The sequence below is a fragment of the Bufo bufo genome, chromosome 5 (genome assembly GCF_905171765.1).
Source record: "Bufo bufo chromosome 5, aBufBuf1.1, whole genome shotgun sequence".
Classification (NCBI taxonomy): Eukaryota; Metazoa; Chordata; class Amphibia; order Anura; family Bufonidae; genus Bufo; species Bufo bufo.
In genome coordinates, this window is record NC_053393.1 from 537,510,738 (window position 1) to 537,533,108 (window position 22,371).

The following is a 22,371-nucleotide window of genomic DNA, read 5'->3' on the forward strand; positions in this document are numbered from 1 at the left end:
CAGTAGGACAAAGCCCCCCGACCCCAATATGCAGTGCAGCTCTGCAGCTGGACATGGAGCACCATCACTTTAGCGATATGTGGTACCCAGTCATCACATACAGTATATAGTCCTATAGTGAGGCAGGGAGCATCATACAAACCGGATTCCAAAAAAGTTGGGACACTATACAAATCGTGAATAAAAACTGAATGCAATGATGTGGAGGTGCCAACTTCTAATATTTTATTCAGAATAGAACATAAATCACGGAACAAAAGTTTAAACTGAGAAAATGTACCATTTTAAGGGAAAAATATGTTGAATCAGAATTTCATGGTGTCAACAAATCCCCAAAAAGTTGGGACAAGGCCATTTTCACCACTGTGTGGCATCTCCCCTTCTTCTTACAACATTCAACAGACGTCTGGGGACCGAGGAGACCAGTTTCTCAAGTTTAGAAATAGGAATTCTCTCCCATTCTTGTCTAATACAGGCCTCTAACTGTTCAATCGTCTTGGGCCTTCTTTGTTGCACCTTCCTCTTTATGATGCGCCAAATGTTCTCTATAGGTGAAAGATCTGGACTGCAGACTGGCCATTTCAGTACCCGGATCCTTCTCCTACGCAGCCATGATGTTGTGATTGATGCAGAATGTGGTCTGGCATTATCTTGTTGAAAAATGCAGGGTCTTCCCTGAAAGAGATGACGTCTGGATGGGAGCATATGTTGTTCTAGAACCTGAATATATTTTTCTGCATTGATGGTGCCTTTCCAGACATGCAAGCTGCCCATGCCACACGCTCTCATGCAACCCCATACCATCAGAGATGCAGGCTTCTGAACTGAGCGTTGATAACAACTTGGGTTGTCCTTGTCCTCTTTGGTCCGGCGTCCCAGATTTCCAAAAAGAACTTTGAATCGTGACTCGTCTGACCACAGAACAGTCTTCCATTTTGCCACACTCCATTTTAAATGATCCCTGGCCCAGTGAAAACGCATGAGCTTGTGGATCTTGCTTAAAAAAATGGCTTCTTCTTTGCACTGTAGAGTTTCAGCTGGCAACGGCGGATGGCACGGTGGATTGTGTTCACTGACAATGGTTTCTGGAAGTATTCCTGAGCCCATTCTGTGATTTCCTTTACAGTAGCATTCCTGTTTGTGGTGCAGTGTCGTTTAAGGGCCCGGAGATCACGGGCATCCAGTATGGTTTTACGGCCTTGACCCTTACGCACAGAGATTGTTCCAGATTCTCTGAATCTTCGGATGATGTTATGCACAGTTGATGATGATAGATGCAAAGTCTTTGCAATTTTTCGCTGGGTAACACCTTTCTGATATTGCTCCACTATCTTTCTGCGCAACATTGTGGGAATTGGTGATCCTCTACCCATCTTGGCTTCTGAGAGACACTGCCACTCTGAGAAGCTCTTTTTATACCCAATCATGTTGCCAATTGACCTAATTAGTGTTAATTGGTCTTCCAGCTCTTCGTTATGCTCAAATTTACTTTTTCCAGCCTCTTATTGCTACTTGTCCCAACTTTTTTGGGATTTGTTGACACCATGAAATTTTGAATCAACGCATTTTTCCTTTAAAATGATACATTTACCCGGATTAAACGTTTGATCTGTCATCTACGTTCTATTACAAATAAAATATTGACATTTGCCATCTCCACATCATTGCATTCAGTTTTTATTCACAATTTGTTTAGTGTCCCAACTTTTTTGGAATCCAGTTTGTACTATATAGAATCTTCAGAGAGAAAGGAATCAACATAATTATATATATTTGGAACATGATATATAAAATATGTCGCTTTATTCTGAGCACCAGCAAATATCCAGAGTAACCATCGTGGGTAGCATGGACAGCAGCTAGATGGCTGGGGTGGCTCCATAAGGTCCTGGTAGGGTGTCCCAGGTATCTGGACCCATGCTGGAGGGGCCATGGGGGGATCCATAGAGCAAACACAATGATTTAGCTGGTCCCACGGATGTGCAACTGGGCTCAAATCTGGGAAATTAGGGGTCAGGGCAGTACTTGAAAGTCTTGGTCAGGCTCTTCCAACCAATGTCAAACATTTCTAGCCGTCACATTGTTTTGCTGGAAGATCTCATCACCCCCAGGGAAGACAATCAGCATGTAGGGGGTGTACGTGATCTGCAAGGATGGATTCATATACAAATCGGTAGAGAATGCCTTCCACATTAATGAGTGGACACGGAGGATGCCACAAGAACATACCCCGGACCATAACGTTGCCCCCACCCTCCAGCAATGGCTACAGGGTGTTTTTTTTTTATGTTTCTCTCCTGACACTCCAACATCGATTCGTTCCATGAAGCAGAAAACGTGACTAATCAAGGAAGACAACCCTTTACCAATCAGCGGAGGTCCAATTCCAAAACGGCCGGGAATATTGAAGCCTTTTCTGCTGATGCAGCTTCACTATCAGAGGAGCAGTGGCCGTCCGTCCGCTCCGGAGCCCCATACTCAGTAGGTTCTCTGAACTCTTGTGTTAGACACACGTCTGGTCGTCCCTGGTTCATTTTGGTGCTGAGCTGCTCCACTGTAGGGTTTCTGTCGGCCCTTGTGCACCTTCATAGGCGACGTTCACCTCTCACACCAGTGGCACTTGGTGATCTGCAGTTTCCAGGTCGCTTACTTACAATGGCGCCATTTGTCAACTCACCAAACACTTTCACCACAGCAACAGAGAACAGTTCACACTGCGCAGGTTCATAAATGCTGCCCTAAAATCCAGCTCACCACACTTTATATACCCACCGAGCCAGCTCCCCACACCTTATATAACCACCGAGCCAGCTCACCACACCATATATACACACTGAGCCAGCTCACCACACCTTATATACACACTGAGCCAGCTCCCCACACCTTATATACCCACTGAGCCAGCTCCCCACACCTTATATACCCACCGAGCCAGCTCAACACACCTTATATACCCACCGAGCCAGCTCACCACACCTTATATACCCACCAAAATGGCTCCCCACACCTTATATACTCACCGAGCCAGCTCCCCACACCTTATATTCCCACCAAGCCAGCTCAGCACACCTTATATAACCACCGAGCCAGCTCACCACACCTTATATACCCACCGATTATATCCACCGAGACAGCTCCCCACACCATATATACCCACCGAGCCAGCTCCCCACACCTTATATACCCACTGGGCCAGCTCCCCACACCTTATATACCCACCGAGCCAGCTCACCACATCTTATATACCCACTGAGCCAGCTCCCCACACTTTATATACCAACCGAGCCAGCTCCCCACACCTTATATACCCACCAAGCCAGCTCTCCACACCTTATATATCCACCGAGCCAGCTCCCCACACCTTATATACCCACCGAGCCAGCTCTCCACACCTTATATATCCACCGAGCCAGCTCCCCACACCTTATATACCCACCGAGCCAGTTCCCTACACCTTATATACCCACCGAGCCAGCTCCCCACACCTTATATTCCCACCGAGCCAGCTCAGCACACCTTATATACCCACCGAGCCAGCTCACCACACCTTATATACCCACCGATTATATCTACCGAGCCAGCTCCCCACACCTTATATACCCACCGAGCCAGCTCCCCACACCTTATATACCCACTGAGCCAGCTCCCCACACCTTATATACCCACCGAGCCAGCTCACCACATCTTATATACCCACTGAGCCAGCTCCCCACACTTTATATACCAACCGAGCCATCTCCCCACAACTTATATGCCCACCGAGCCAGCTCACCACACCTTTTATACCCACCGAGCCAGCTCACAACACCTTATATACCCACTGAGCCAGCTCCCCACACCTTATATACCCACTGAGCCAGCTCCCCACACCTTATATACCCACCGAGCCAGCTCCCCACACCTTATATACCCACCGAGCCAGCTCACCACACCTTATATACCCACCGAGCCAGCTCACCACACCTTATATACCCACCAAAATGGCTCCCCACACCTTATATACTCACCGAGCCAGCTCCCCACACCTTATATTCCCACCAAGCCAGCTCAGCACACCTTATATAACCACCGAGCCAGCTCACCACACCTTATATACCCACCAATTATATCCACCGAGCCAGCTCCCCACACCATATATACCCACCGAGCCAGCTCCCCACACCTTATATACCCACTGGGCCAGCTCCCCACACCTTATATACCCACTGAGCCAGCTCCCCACACTTTATATACCAACCGAGCCAGCTCCCCACAACTTATATGCCCACCGAGCCAGCTCACCACACCTTTTATACCCACCGAGCCAGCTCACAACACCTTATATACCCACTGAGCCAGCTCCCCACACCTTATATACCCACTGAGCCAGCTCCCCACACCTTATATACCCACCGAGCCAGCTCCCCACACCTTATATACCCACCGAGCCAGCTCACCACACCTTATATACCCACCGAGCCAGCTCACCACACCTTATATACCCACCAAAATGGCTCCCCACACCTTATATACTCACCGAGCCAGCTCCCCACACCTTATATTCCCACCAAGCCAGCTCAGCACACCTTATATAACCACCGAGCCAGCTCACCACACCTTATATACCCACCAATTATATCCACCGAGCCAGCTCCCCACACCATATATACCCACCGAGCCAGCTCCCCACACCTTATATACCCACTGGGCCAGCTCCCCACACCTTATATACCCACTGAGCCAGCTCCCCACACTTTATATACCAACCGAGCCAGCTCCCCACACCTTATATACCCACCGAGCCAGCTCTCCACACCTTATATATCCACCGAGCCAGCTCCTTACACCTTATATACCCACCGAGCCAGCTCTCCACACCTTATATATCCACCGAGCCAGCTCCCCACACCTTATATACCCACCGAGCCAGTTCCCCACACCTTATATACCCACCGAGCCAGCTCCCCACACCTTATATTCCCACCGAGCCAGCTCAGCACACCTTATATACCCACCGAGCCAGCTCACCACACCTTATATACCCACCGATTATATCCACCGAGCCAGCTCCCCACACCTTATATACCCACCGAGCCAGCTCCCCACACCTTATATACCCACCGAGCCAGCTCACCACACCTTATATACCCACCGATTATATCCACTGAGCCAGCTCCCCACACCTTATATACCCACCGAGCCAGCTCCCACACCTTATATACCCACGAGCCAGCTCCCCACACCTTATATACCCACGAGCCAGCTCACCACACCTTATATACCCACCGAGCCAGCTCCCCACACCTTATATACCCACCGAGCCAGCTCTCCACACCTTATATACCCACCGATTATATCCACCGAGCCAGCTCCCCACACCTTATATACCCACCGAGCCAGTTCACCACATCTTATATACCCACCGAGCCAGCTCAGCACATGTGACTTCCTTCATGATCTTCACGTTGCCGACGTCAAAAGTAGGAAGTGGTAAGAATAATGGGACGACTGTGTATATAAAGAGCCTAATAGTAATATATGGAGCAGAGTAATTACATACAAACATAATAATCTTTACTTATATTGCACTAATATATTCTACAGCCCTATAGTGATATATGGAGCACAATTATTACATATTAGCACATACAGTAGGTCATTTATGTACAGTAAGTGCAGGTTCTGAGTACTGAACTACTGAACCATTTTCGGGGATGGACGGCTTCACAACGTCACTCATAAACTGACCGTCCCACTAGGATTTCTCACTGTAGGGTCAATGGCCAAACCATCCCCGGCTACAAGACAACCATTTATCTTTTTGCGGATGTCGGGTGCAAGAATCACCCCAATCCCTTCACCCACAGTTGATGGAAATGTATCCCCCTGGCTGGAACATCTTGCTTGTACGTATATGAGGTGGACGAGGATTTTGCATCGGTATGCTTCAGCACCCGTGTCCAAGTTCTGCCTAGGTGATAGGTATGGAGTTTCCCTCTGGATTTGGGTGGATTTTCTCAAAGTATTTTGGTATTATTTAGTACCCTGCCATTTGGAGGCCAAGGACCTGTTCCTTTCTTGTAGACTACACATGAGCCTCGCTTCCCTCCAACCTGACCATCTTTCCTCATGTGGCTACCATTGATGGCTCATCATTGCCCATGGTCCCTCTTGCAGTTCTCAGGAGGAAATGGAAGGACAAGAAGACACTGAGATGCTAATTACAAAGAAAGTCAATTACATTTTCAGGTGAAAGTCTAGAGGTTGTGTATCACAAAGGAAATTCATGTATAGATACCGGCAGTATTTATCAGGATACAACCACAGATGTGCCCTGTGTCAACACTGTGTATACGACGGGGGATATAATGACCTCCTGACACATTCACTCATGTGCTATATGTGACGCCCTGATGAGCCAGTAATCATGAGTCAACATACAATAGAAATCAATGGTGACAATCAAATCAACAAGTGACAAAAGTGGAGATTTATACAATATAGCACAATGCTACAAAAGAGAATACCGCACACACACCACACCCAAATAGAAAGGCTTGGTGTATGGACACAGCTTAGGACTGCAGCCCACAGAAGCATCCACAGCAGTTCCCGTTCCTGATCCTTGCCCCATGTAAGCAAGGCTCCGATCACCCAGCAAACACAGACATCTTTTATGCATCACCAAAAATCATTTCTCAGCAGCACATCACCCCGTGTAAAAAGAGGAATGTGCTGCTGACAAATGAAACCTGTAAAAGGTTGAACGATCACATTAACCGATCATTCACTCCCATACTGCTGCATAGAAATGCAGGAAATGAGTGGCGCTCGACGCGCTGTTATCGTTAGTTGGATACGAGGCACAGGGCAATGATTGGGAATGAACAGTTTGTTCCCGATCATTGCCCAAACACTGGGCCACAGCAGAGTTGAATTAACACTCAGCAATCTTCCTTTCTGTATTGGGATGGATGATGGAGATGATGGATTATAGCTACTGCAATTACCGTATTTTTCGCCCTATAAGACGCACTGGCCCATAAGACGCACCTAGGTTTTAGAGGAGGACAATAATAAATAAAAAAATTTCATTAGACCTCAGGTCAGACCAGCAATCAGACCCCCAATGTTAATAAGACCCCAACAAGACCTCAGATCAGACCCCCAATCAGACCTTACATAAGAGCCGCATGCCTCTCATCAGCCCCCAGCAGTCCCCTTTGCCTCATATCATTCCCAATTGCCTCTCATATTAGACCCCAGCAGCCCCCATTGACTCATATCAGCCCCCAGTAGCCCCCATTGCCTCACATCAGCCCCCAGTAGCCCCCATTGCCCCTGATCATCCCCTACTATCTCCATATTGCCCCTGATCAGCCCCCAGCATCTCAATATTGCCCCAGATTGCCTCATGTTTTATAAAATAAATTAAACACTTACCTCTCCTGCTCCGGACGCTGCCTGCTTTTCACCTACATCGCTATCCTCTTCCTCCTGCCGCCGGCTGTGCTGTGAACTGGCGCGCAGTCACAGAGCGCCCTCACACTGTGCGCAGCCTTCACAGCTGACAGCCGAGGACCAGGAAGTGGTGAGTACAGAGCCTTCACCCACTTCCTGGTCCTCTGGTACTAATAAGTGCTTCCATAATGGAAGTGCTCATTAGTATTTACCCCATAAGACGCAGGGGCATTTCCCCCACACTTTTGGGGGGGAAAATGCATCTTATAGGGAGAAAAATACGGTACATATCTCTATATAGATTCATTGGTTTGAGGACAACACATCCTTGTTTATAGAGGGTGATGTCTTGTCCAAAAACTAAGATTTTAGGTGCTTGTGAATGTAATCACATGAAGAATAAGCTTTGTTGGGCAATTAGCGGCACATTTTCACAGGACAGTTAAAGGGAATGATACAGATATGAAATAAAGTAGATATGAGATAGATAGATAGATAGATAGATAGATAGATAGATAGATAGATATGAGATAGATAGATAGGAGATAGATAATAGATAGATAATAGATAGATAGATAGATCGATAGATCGATAGATAGATAGATAGATAGATAGATAGATAGATAGATAGATAGATAATAGATAGATAGATAGATAGGTAGATAGATATGAGATAGATAGATAGATAGATAGATAGATAGATAGATAGGAGATAGATAGATAGATAGATAGATAGATAGATAGATAATAGATAGATAGATAGATGGATAGATAGATAGATAGATAGATAATAGATAGATAGATAGATAGATAGATAATAGATAGATAGATAGATAGATAGATAGATAATAGATAGATAGATAGATATGAGATAGATAGATAGATAATAGATAGATAGATAATAGATAGATAGATAGATAGATAGATAGATAGATAGATAGATAGATAGATAGATAGATAGATATGAGATAGATAGATAGATAGATAGGAGATAGATAATAGATAGATAATAGATAGATAGATAGATAGATAGATAGATAGATAGATCGATAGATAGATAGATAATAGATAGATAGATAGATAGATAATAGATAGATAGATAGATAATAGATAGATAGATAGATAGATAGGAGATAGATAATAGATAGATAATAGATAGATAGATAGATAATAGATAGATAGACAGATCGATAATAGATAGATAGATAATAGATAGATAGATAGATAGATAGATAATAGATAGATAGATAGAGAGATAGATAGATAATAGATAGATAGATAGATAGATAGATAGATAGATAGATAGATAATAGATAGATAGATAGATAGATAATAGATAGATAGATAGATAGATAGATAGATAATAGATAGATAGATAGATAGATAGATAATAGATAGATAGATAGATAATAGATAGATAGATAGATAGATAGATAGATAGATAGATAGATAGGAGATAGATAATAGATAGATAATAGATAGATAGATAGATAGATAGATAGATATGAGATAGATAGATAGGAGATAGATAATAGATAGATAATAGATAGATAGATAGATCGATAATAGATAGATAATAGATAGATAGATAGATAGATAGATGATAGATAGATAATAGATAGATAGATAGATAGATAGATAGATAGATAATAGATAGATAGATAGATAATAGATAGATAGATAGATAGATAGATGATAGATATGATATAGATTTCATATACACTCATTGATAAAAAAATATATATATATAAAATCCGCACCCAGTTATAAATGTCGGATTGCTGCAAAACTTTGGATGCAGTTATCTCTCAGATATGTAAATGATTACAGGTGTGGTCTGATTAGACACTGGGTCTTACCATAAGAGGTCATAAAAGTGCTTTTCCTGCTGCCCTATAAAAAGGCTCACAGAGTCTACTTTTGAGTAGTGTACATCTTGGTGAGAGATCGTTGACTACCAGACATGCCTCTAGGCCGCACCTGAAGACATTTTGCTCAGTTGAGAGGCTTTGAGAGTTGAGTACATCATTTGGACTAAGAAGAAGCATGATGGTCGTTTCTATGAATTGTCCGCCATCTAGGCTGTCGCTGTTAGAAGGTGTTGGGAGCAGTTGTTCTATCAGGGCACAGACACTGCGAACAGGCTCCGGACGGCCAGACAGGCCACCAGTAGAGAGGATGGTTGGATGCTGCGAAAAGCACAAGCAGCTCCCACAGTTTTGTTGTCCACCCTCCAGACACAGGTTGCTCCCTTCATTACACCCCCCTTTCTCTGCCTGTGGGTCATTTCCAGGTGCTTAGCAGAAATGTGGTGTCACTGCGCCCATTATGTGTCCTGCCATCAGGGGCGTAGCATGGGGGGGGCCAGGGGGGGCCGTTGCCCCGGGCGCCAAATTGTAGGGGGCGCCAGGCAGAGAAGGCAGTAAAATGAGGGTGATGGAAGCCTATGGCTCCCATCCCCTCCGTTCCGCCTGGCCTGAAGCTTTAAGACGCAGAAGAGTGGCGCAGGAGTCCAGGAGATCGCGATTACATCACCGTGACCTCCTGCGCCAGGTCTCGCGAGATGACGCGATGACGTGATGACGCGGCGCAGGAGGGCAGGGTGATGTGTTCCTGACCACCTGCGTCGGGACACCCAAGCAAAGACTACAAGAGGTGATGAAGAGAGGTGAGTATTTTTTATTTTTTTTATGTAAGTACTGGGGGCACTATGGAGGTGGGCAGAAGAGATACAAAGGAGGCCAGTATATTTAAAGAATGGGCACCGTTTGATATTATACAGAGGGGCCATGATACATTATACAGGGGGCCATTATATATTATAGTTATACAGTGGGTCCATAATATATAATAATTATACAAGGGGGCCATTATATATTATAGGTATACAGAGGGGCCATTCAATATAATAATTATACAAGGGGGCCATCATTAATTATACATAGGGGCCATTATATATTATAATTATACAGAGAGGCTATTAATAATGGGCCCTCTGTATAATTCTAATATGTAATGGCCCCCCTGTATAATTATTATATATTATGGCCCCACTGTATAACTCTAATATATAATAATTATACAGGGGGGCCATTATATATTAGAATTATACAGAGGGCCCATTATTACTAGCCCCTCTGTATAACTATAATATATAATGGCCCCTATGTATATTATATATAGTGACCCCTCTGTAATATTAGGATATATAATGGCCCCCTCTGTATTATTATATACAGGGAGTGCAGAATTATTAGGCAAGTTGTATTTTTGAGGATTAATTTTATTATTGAACAACAACCATGTTCTCAATGAACCCAAAAAACTCATTAATATCAAAGCTGAATATTTTTGGAAGTAGTTTTTAGTTTGTTTTTAGTTGTAGCTATTTTAGGGGGATATCTGTGTGTGCAGGTGACTATTACTGTGCATAATTATTAGGCAACTTAACAAAAAACAAATATATACCCATTTCAATTATTTATTTTTACCAGTGAAACCAATATAACATCTCAACATTCACAAATATACATTTCTGACATTCAAAAACAAAACAAAAACAAATCAGTGACCAATATAGCCACCTTTCTTTGCAAGGACACTCAAAAGCCTGCCATCCATGGATTCTGTCAGTGTTTTGATCTGTTCACCATCAACATTGCGTGCAGCAGCAACCACAGCCTCCCAGACACTGTTCAGAGAGGTGTACTGTTTTCCCTCCTTGTAAATCTCACATTTGATGATGGACCACAGGTTCTCAATGGGGTTCAGATCAGGTGAACAAGGAGGCCGTGTCATTAGATTTTCTTCTTTTATACCCTTTCTTGCCAGCCACGCTGTGGAGTACTTGGACGCGTGTGATGGAGCATTGTCCTGCATGAAAATCATGTTTTTCTTGAAGGATGCAGACTTCTTCCTGTACCACTGCTTGAAGAAGGTGTCTTCCAGAAACTGGCAGTAGGACTGGGAGTTGAGCTTGACTCCATCCTCAACCCGAAAAGGCCCCACAAGCTCATCTTTGATGATACCAGCCCAAACCAGTACTCCACCTCCACCTTGCTGGCGTCTGAGTCGGACTGGAGCTCTCTGCCCTTTACCAATCCAGCCACGGGCCCATCCATCTGGCCCATCAAGACTCACTCTCATTTCATCAGTCCATAAAACCTTAGAAAAATCTGCCTTGAGATATTTCTTGGCCCAGTCTTGACGTTTCAGCTTGTGTGTCTTGTTCAGTGGTGGTCGTCTTTCAGCCTTTCTTACCTTGGCCATGTCTCTGAGTATTGCACACCTTGTGCTTTTGGGCACTCCAGTGATGTTGCAGAAACGCTTGATTGTTCGATGATCACGCTTCAGAAGCTTTGCAATTTTAAGAGTGCTGCATCCCTCTGCAAGATATCTCACTATTTTTGACTTTTCTGAGCCTGTCAAGTCCTTCTTTTGACCCATTTTGCCAAAGGAAAGGAAGTTGCCTAATAATTATGCACACCTGATATAGGGTGTTGATGTCATTAGACCACACCCCTTCTCATTACAGAGATGCACATCACCTAATATGCTTAATTGGTAGTAGGCTTTCGAGCCTATACAGCTTGGAGTAAGACAACATGCATAAAGAGGATGATGTGGTCAAAATACTCATTTGCCTAATAATTCTGCACGCAGTGTATATATAATGCCCCTCTGTATAATTATTATATATAATGACCCCTCTGTAATATTAGGATATATAATGGACCCTCTGTATAATTACTATATATAATGACCCCCTGTATTATTATAATATATAATGGCCCAATATATATCCTAATATTACAGAGGGGCCATTATATAATAATAACTAATGATAATACAACTCTGCATAGATGTGACGCGGCTGAAAGAAGGTATCATGGACGTCTTATCTCCGAATGAAGACGCTGAGGAAAGTCTACATCACAGGAGATGTCACTGGATGGATGAGGTATGTGCTGCTGTATTATACTGTATATTTTGTAGTGATGTATGTAATGTCCAAACACATATTTGTTTCATGGTAGGGTTGGGGGGTGGATTGAGAATTTGGCCACCCTGCCGCATCCTGGCCCCAGACTTCAGGTCACACTGTGCGTGTTCTGAATTCTGGGGCCTTATACCCATCTACTACATTATCTGTACTTAGAGAGTTGTCACCATGTTATCTGTGGTGTTGTATAGGACTACTACATTATCTGTAAAAGGGGCATGTCCACAGGTTGGGATGGGGGGCGCAATACATGGCTCGCCCCGGGTGCTGGCAACCCACGCTACGCCACTGCCTGCCATTGACAGCCAGCCACAGCCGCTTCCGCTTGCAATGGTGTCTTAAACAAGAAACCTGAACTGCTACAGACTGGGACTGTATTATCTTTAGCAAAGAGCCAGGTTCTGTTTAGAATCCGACAACGGTTGTGTTCAAGTATGGAGGCCTCGTGATGAGCGCTTGAATCCTGCCTTCGCTGTGGAGGACACACTGCCCCAACTGCTGGTGTGATGATCTGGGGAGCCATCACATACGACAGTCGGCCACACTTAGTACAGTCATTTGCAAAAGTGTAAGACCTACTGTTAAAATTACATATTTCACAAACACTGCCACTTGTTTGTCAGAGATATTTCAACATTACATATTAAGAACTACTGTCTTTGAGCGCACAGACCTTATTGAATCAGACCTTTCTGTGACCACCTTTGCTTTTTATAATGGACAGAATGCGCTGTGGCGTACTGTCAATGAGGGACTTTGCACCATATCTTCTTTATCACAGTAAACAAAGTTTGACAATTTGATGATAACATTTCTCCAACCTTGTCCTTCAATTTGGTCCAGGTTCAATTTAGATCAGGACTGTTACCCAGCCGGTCAAGCACGTCGATGTTGTTCCTCTGCAGGTAGTCCTTTACTGGCTTTGATCTGTGGCATGGAGCACCATCATGTATAAAAATATGACTTAATAACTTTTCCAGTAACAACTCCAAATAAACAGGACCAGTCATGGTAGTCCTCCAGGGCAAAAACCATAATACAACGGTTTCATTAGAGGCAGGGGCATACTACCATAGCGGCAGACCCTGCGACTGCTATGGGGCCCAGGGCAAGAGGGGGCCCAGTCTTAGTTGGGATTATCTCCTCTTCTACTGGAGGTGAAAACTTGGTCAGGACTCCACCCTCTAAAGGAACAACTTTTAACAAATAAAGCAGTGGAAAAATGGCCCAAGGGTCATTGAAAAGGGTTTAGGCAGAAACCCTTCTGTCCTCTGTGGGGGGCCTGGTTTGATCCTTGCTATGAGGCCCTTACTTCTCTATGTACGCCACTGATTAGAGGACCCAGCACTCCATATCATCTGACTTGGCAGATGTATCACAACGCTTGCAATGTATTTTTCATCATACGGCTTTGCCTTTTGGTCGTCAAACATGTTGACATGATGCAAACTAACAAAAAGATGCTTCATCAGGAAAGAGCCCTCTACTCTAATCTTGAGCAGTCTACGAATGATGACGTTTTGGGAAAATGGAGTCTCTTCTTTTTCATAGCTTTGGTTAGTCTCAGTTTATGTGCAGGTTTACGACAACAGACAGTGCTAAGACTATTATCCAACCCTTTTGAACATAGATGAGCCTTGATTTTCTGCAAAGAACTCTTTGAAGAACGCATAGTAATGTGCTTTATGCAGCTATCATTATATATGCTGGTTTTCCTAGGATGTCCACTTCCCTTTCCATCACTTAAATCAACAGAATACCGATATTTCATGATAATGTTATGGCTATCAGTCTCGCTCACTCTCATCTTCATGCTTATGTCAGTTTCAGAGTATACTTCACTGGGTAAAGTCGCTATTTGTGTCCACTTAAGGTGGGTTCACATCATGTTTTTCCCATCCATTTGACGTATTCGTTGGGGGAAAAAAGGATACAAAAACGCAGCACACCATGCTTTTGTATCCTTCAGATTATGCAAAAGTATACATTTTTTTTTTACAATGGAAATCTCTGGTGATAGATGCTACTGTATGGCATCAGTCTGAGACATCCATTTAACGTATAAGTTTTTTGCATATGTTAAACTGAAGGGAAAAATGGGATGTGAACCCAGCCTCAATGACATTTTTTGCCCATGGCGACAATGGGTATAAAACCTCAGAGCACAAACAGTAAAAGCAAACTGTACTCGAAGGCTTTCATTTACTCTGTCAACACCTGCCATGATCATATAATGCAATAAAAATAGGAAGTGGCAAAAAACGGGCAGCATATGATGCAATTTGCAAAAATCGCCTAATACGAACAGGTGATCTTTTGCAAAGGACTTGTAGTGATACGTGGGACACTAACAGCTCAGTAATATGTGCAGGAAATCTTGCCACCACGTGGTCCTCTCATGGCAGGGCATCCAACTGGAATTTTTTCTGTAGGATAATGCTCAACCACACACAGCAAGGGTGTCCCAGGAATGTCTCCTCCAGATTACAACACTTCCTTGGCTGCCCGGTCACCAGATTTCTCACCAATCCAGAATTTATGGGACCAGCTGGCACACCAGCATCAGCAACCTATGAGTCTGCCGGATCTACAGGCCTGGCAGTAACATCTATGGGCAAATGTGCCACAGGATACTTTACAGGACCTGTATACCTCCATGCCCCAACCATATCTTATCTTGTATCCAGGCTAGAGGCTTTAGCTCATCTTGAATCCAGGCTAGAGGCCATATCTCATCTTGTATGCAGGCTAGAGGCCATATATCATCTTGTATTAAGGCTAGAGGCCATATCTCATCTTGTATCCAGGTAAGAGGCCATATCTCATCTTGTATCCAGGTAAGAGGCCATATCTCATCTTGTATCCAGGCTAGAGGCCATATATCATCTTGTATTAAGGCTAGAGGCCATATCTCATCTTGTATCCAGGTAAGAGGCCATATCTCATCTTGTGGAGTCATTGTGAGTATAAATACATGGAGGGAAAAAGAATAATAAACCACCTAATATACTAGAGTCCACATAAAATCTACTTCTAAACAAGATAGATGATGCGGCAAATCATAATGAGGTGGTTATTATGGGGGACTTCAACTATCCAGATATAGACTGGAAAACTGAAAGCTGTACATCTCATAAAAGAAACAGGTTCTTGGCAATAACCAAAGACAATTACCTCTCCCAACTGGTTCAGGACCCGACTATAGGGACGGCCATACTGGACTTAGTATTAACCAATAAACCTGACAGAACAACAGAGGTACAGGTCGGGGGACACCTGGGAAATAGTGACCATAAAGTAATAACCTTCCAATTATCATTCAAAAGAGTGTTTCTTCAGGGAGGAACAAAAATACCAAACTTCAAAAAAGCTAAATTTAGCCAACTAAGAGAGGCCATAGGCCTAACTAACTGGGACAAAGTCCTCAAAAATAAAAATACAGCCACAAAAAGTGATATTTTTAAAACCATCCTAAAATGTAATTGTGAGAGGTACATACCGTATGGGAATAAAAGGGTAAGGAGCAAGAAAAAGACAATGTGGATAAATAGAATTGTAAAGAAAGCAATAAATGACAAAAAAAATGCATTTAAATCAGTAAAACGGGAGGAATGCGAGGAAACACTGAAAAACTATAAGGAAAAAAAATTGAATATATAAAAGACAAATAAAAGCAACCAAACTAGACACCGAGAGATTAATTGCCAAAGAGAGTAAAACTAACCCTAAAATGTTCTTCAATTATATAAATGGTAATAGGTATAAATCTCCCTTTACAGAGTAATGAGGGGGGAGTCGCAGAGAGCGATGAGGCGAAAACAAAGCTATTAAATATTTTTTTCTCCACTGTATTCACTGAGGAAAATAAACTGTCAGATGAAATGCAGAATGTAAAAGTAGATTTCCCATTAAAAGTGTCCTGTCTGACCCAGGAAGAAGTACAGCGGAGTCTTTAAAAGATTAAAATATACAAATCGCCAGGACTGGATGGCATACACCCCCGTATGCTAAGAGAATTAAGTAATGTCATAGCCAGAGCCTTATTTCTGATATTTAAGGACTCTATACTGACAGGGAATGTCCCACAGGATTGGCGCATGGCAAATGTGGTGCCAATATTCAAAAAGGGTCCAAAAACAGAGCCCGGAAACTATAGGCCGGTAAGTTTAACATCTGTCAAGGGTAAACTGTTTGAAGGTTCTCTAAGAGATGCTATCTTGGAGTACCTCAATGAAAATAAGCAAATAACACCATATCAGAATGGCTTCATGAGGGATTGGTCATGTCAAACTAATTTAATCAGTTTCTATGAGGTGGTAAGTTTCAGACTTGACCACGGTGAATGGATGTCGTATATCTGGACTTCTCCAAAGGATTTGACACTGTACCACATAAAAGGTTGGTATATAAAATGAGAATGCTCGGACTGGGAGAAAACGTCTGTATGTGGGTAAGTAACTGGCTCAATGATAGAAAACAGAGGGTGGTTATTAACGGTGCACACTCAGATTGGGTCACTGTCACTAGTGGAGTACCTCAGGGGTCAGTATTGGGCCCTATTCTCTTCAATATATATATTAATGATCTTGTAGAAGGCTTGCATAGTAAAATATCAATTATTTCAGTTGACAGTAAACTGTGTAAAGTAATTAACACTGAAGAGGACAGTACACTACTACAGAGGGATCTGGATAGATTGGAGGCTTGGGCAGATAAGTGGCAGATGAGGTTTAACACTGACAAATGTAAAGTTATGCACATGGGAAGGAATAATGCAAGTCACCCGTACATACTAAATGGTAAAACACTCGGTAACACTGACATGGAAAAGGATCTAGGAATTTTAATAAACAGCAAACTAAGCTGCAAAAACCAGTGTCAGGCAGCTGCTGCCAAGGCCAATAAGATAATGGGTTGCATCAGAAGGGGCATAGATGCCCGTGATGAGAACATAGTCCTGCCACTTTACAAATCACTAGTCAGACCACACATGGAGTACTGTGTACAGTTCTGGGCTCCTGTGAACAAGGCAGACATAGCAGAGCTGGAGAGGGTTCAGAAATGGTCAACTAAAGTAATAACTGGAATGGGGCAACTACAGTACCCTGAAAGATTATAAAAATTAGGGTTATTCACTTTAGAAAAAAGACGACTGAGGGGAGATCTAATTACTATGCATAAATATATCAGGGGTCAGTACAGAGATCTATCCCATCATCTATTTATCCCCAGGACTGTGACTGTGACGAGGGGACATCCTCTGCGTCTGGAGGAAAGAAGGTTTGTACACAAACATAGAAGAGGATTCTTTACGGTAAGAGCAGTGAGACTATGGAGCTCTCTGCCTGAGGAGGTGGTGATGGTGAGTACAATAAAGGAATTCAAGAGGGGCCTGGATGTATTTCTGGAGTGTAATAATATTACAGGCTATAGCTACTAGAGAGGGGTCGTTGATCCAGGGAGTTATTCTGATAGCTTGGTTGTAGTTGGGAAGGAATTTTTTCCCCTAAAGTAGGGAAAATTGGGCTTCTACCTCAGTTTTTTTTTGCCTTCCTCTGGATCAACTTGCAGGATAACAGGCCGAACTGGATGGACAAATGTCCTTTTTAAGCCTCATAAACTATGTTACTATGTTATGTTACTATGTATTCAGGCAAGATGCTGTATCTCATCTTGTATACAGGCTAGAGGTGATATCTCATCTAGTATCCACGCTAAAGGCCATGTCTCATTTTGTATCCAGGCTAGACCCCTTACCTTATCTTGTATGCAGGCTAGAGGCCATATCTCATCTTGTATCCAGGCTAGAGGCCGTATCTCATCTTGTATCCAGGCTAGAGGCCGTATCTCATCTTGTATACAGGCTAGTGGCCGTATCTCATCTTGTATACAGGCTAGAGGCCATATCTCATCCTGTATCCAGGCTAGAGGACGGACCTCATCTTGTATCCAGGCTATAGGCCGTATCTCATCTTGTATCCAGGCTAGAGGCCGTATCTCATCTTGTATCCAGGCTAGAGGCTGTATCTCATCTTGTATACAGGCTAGAGGCTGTATCTCATCTTGTATACAGGCTAGAAGCTGTATATCATCTTGTACAAGATTGGAGGTCGTACCTCATCTTGTATACAGGCTATAGGCCGTATCTCATCTTGTATACAGGTTAGAGGCCGTATCTCATCTTGTATACAGGCATGAGGCTGTATATCATGATTGGAGGTCGTACCTCATCTTGTATACAGGTTAGAGGCCGTATCTCAGCTTGTATCCAGGCTAGAGGCCGTATCTTATCTTGTATCCAGGCTATAGGCCGTATCTCATCTTGTATCCAGGCTACAGGCCGTATCTCATCTTGTATCCAGGCTAGAGGCCGTATCTCATCTTGTATCCAGGCTATAGGCCGTATCTCATCTTGTATCCAGGCTACAGGCCATATCTCATCTGGTATCCAGGCTAGAGGCGCCTCCTTTGAATTGTACATTTTCCCCCAATAAACTTCTCCTTTTGTTCCTATATTGTGATCACTTCCATTTATCATCGTTACAGTCACAAATAGAAAATTTCATTCCAACATCTTCTTGGTGCATATTTCTTTTTTTACTGAATGACTTCTCTGGGTATTTATTAATCAGCAGTAAGTAACAGACTTTAGAACCATGTATCAGAATCTATAAACACTTAAAATTAGAAATTATATAACGGTGTAATTCCTGAGAATATAAGGTTTTTACAGGACGGGGACTCCAGCACTGGGAACAGAAAATCATACAATATAAGCAATTACAGGGAGGGGGGGGAACAAAAATAACACAACATCATTGTCTTGGGCAAATGCTAATTACACCAGACTCACAGATTTAGCTGTAATTAAGTATTTGCATTTGCCAAAGCTTTGAAATCCTCTTTCTTTTGAGATCTGACAGTCATGTGATAATTGAGGCACTTGTCCCTAGAATCTGGTGTAAATCACTGTCAATAGGGGAGGCAGGATAATCTGTTCCCTAAGGCCACAAGTATTATTGTTGTCCCCTGCAACCCTGCATGGTCTGATGGTATTGAGGTTAATAATCTCTGTGCTGCTGGAGTTACTGATATAAGTAGATTTAGCTTGAAGCACAAAGGGCCATGTACAAAACTTGGTGGGAAATTGACTTATTTCATAATTAAAATTAGAAAATATTTGTCACATTACCCGATGTATACCCCCTACATACAATAATATCACTGTTATAATACTACTCCTATATTCACGAATATACGGTAGCTATTATAATACTGCCCTTATATACAAGAATAAAACTACTATAATATTGTTCCTATTTACAAGAATATAACTACTATAATACTGCTCCTATGTACAAGAATATAACTACTATAATACTGCTCCTATGTACAAGAATATAACTAGTATAATACTGCTCCTATGTACAAGAATATAACTACTATAATACTGCTCCTATGTACAAGAATATAACTACTATAATACTGCTCCTATGTACAAGAATATAACTACTATAATACTGCTCCTATGTACAAGAATATAACTATTATAATACTGCTACTATGTACAGGAATATAACTACAAAAATACTGCTCCTATGTACAAGAATATAACTACTATAATACTGCTCCTATGTACAGGAATATAACTACTATAATACTGCTCCTATGTACAAGAATATAACTACTATAATACTGCTCCTATGTACAGGAATATAACTACTATAATACTGCTCCTATGTACAAGAATATAACTACTATAATACTGACTCCTATGTACAAGAATATAACTACTATAATACTGCCCCTATGTACAAGAATATAACTACTATAATACTGCCTCCTATGTACAAGAATATAACTACTATAATACTGCTACTAAGCAGAAGAATATAACTACTATAATACTGCTCCTATGTACAAGAATATAACTACTACAATACTGCTCCTATGTACAAGAATATAACTACTAGGATACTGCCTCCTATGTACAAGAATATAACTACTATAATACTTCTCCTATGTACAAGAATATAACTACTATAGTAATGCTCCTATGTACAAGAATATAACTACTATAATACTGTCTCTATGTACAAGAATATAACCACTATAATACTGCTCCTATTTACAAGAATATAACTACTATAATACTGCTCCTATGTACAAGAATATAACTACTATAATACTGCTCCTATGTACAAGAATATATCTACTATAATACTGCTCCTATGTACAAGAATATAACTACTATAATACTGCCCCTATGTACCAGAATATAAATACTATAATACTGCTCCTATGTACAAGAATATAACTACTATAATACTGCTCCTATGTACAAGAATATAACTACTATAATACTACTCCTATGTACAAGAATATAACTACTATAATACTGCCTCCTGTGTACAAGAATATAACTACTATAATACTGCTCCTATGTACAAGAATATAACTACTATAATACTACTCCTATGTACAAGAATATAACTACTATAATACTGCCTCCTGTGTACAAGAATATAACTACTATAATACTGCTCCTATGTACAAGAATATAACTACTATAATACTGCTCCTATGTACAAGACTATAACTACTATAATACTGCTCCTATGTACAAGAATATAACTACTATAATACTGCCTCCTATGTACAGGAATATAATTACTATAATACTGCTCCTATGTACAAGAATATAACTACTATAATACTGCCTCCTATGTACCAGAATATAACTACTATAATACTGCCTCCTATGTACAAGAATATAACTACTATAATACTGCTCCTATGTACAAGAATATAACTACTATAATACTGCTCCTATGTACAAGAATATAACTACTATAATACTGCCTCCTATGTACCAGAATATAACTACTATAATACTGCTCCTATGTACAAGAATATAACTACTATAATACTGCCTCCTATGTACAAGAATATAACTACTATAATACTGCTCCTATGTACAAGAATATAACTACTATAATACTTCTCCTATGTACAAGAATATAACTACTATAATACTGCTCCTATGTACAAGAATATAACTACTATAATACTGCTCCTACGTACAAGAATATAACTACTATAATACTGCTCCTATGTACAAGAATATAACTACTATAATACTGCTCCTATGTACAAGAATATAACTACTATAATACTGCTCCTATGTACAAGAATATAACTACTATAATACTGCCTCCTATGTACAATAATATAACTACTATAATACTGCCTCCTATGTACAAGAATATAACTACTATAATACTGCTCCTATGTACAGGAATATAACTACTATAATACTGCTCCTATGTATAAGAATATAACTACTATAATACTGCTCCTATGTACAAGAATATAACTAATATAATACTTCCTCCTTCTGTAGTGATCTGTTCTATTCTCTAACACAGGTAAATCTTTAGCAAATATGCTTTTCTGGCAGCTTTAGCTCACAGGAATAGTGATATCCCTGAGAAGAATTCTGTCTTGACCTACTCGCTAGAGGAAAGTGGGACCAACTAACTACCTGGCAATGGCTACCAAGGACCTCTGGTTAACTATTTCTTACCCATACATAGCCTTTTGGAAATACACACTGCATGGTAAAGTCACATTAGTTAGTATAGATTAATTATTTTCAACATACAACCATTTAAGTATTTAACATTAACCCTTTAGCAGTGAACCAGCGGGTCATACAAATCTATTGTCTATAGGTCTGTTTACACAATATTTAGGTTTCCTCTTACACTGTAGCCTGGGGCTGTGCTGTGTTTCTTGTATTCCGGGTTCTATTCACTGCACTTTTGACTATTATTCTACATTATTTGCAATTCAAAGTGTAATCCTGCGTTCTCTAAACTTTTTTTTATTTGTCTCTTTCCAAGAAAGAAAGAAAAAAAATGAGAAGC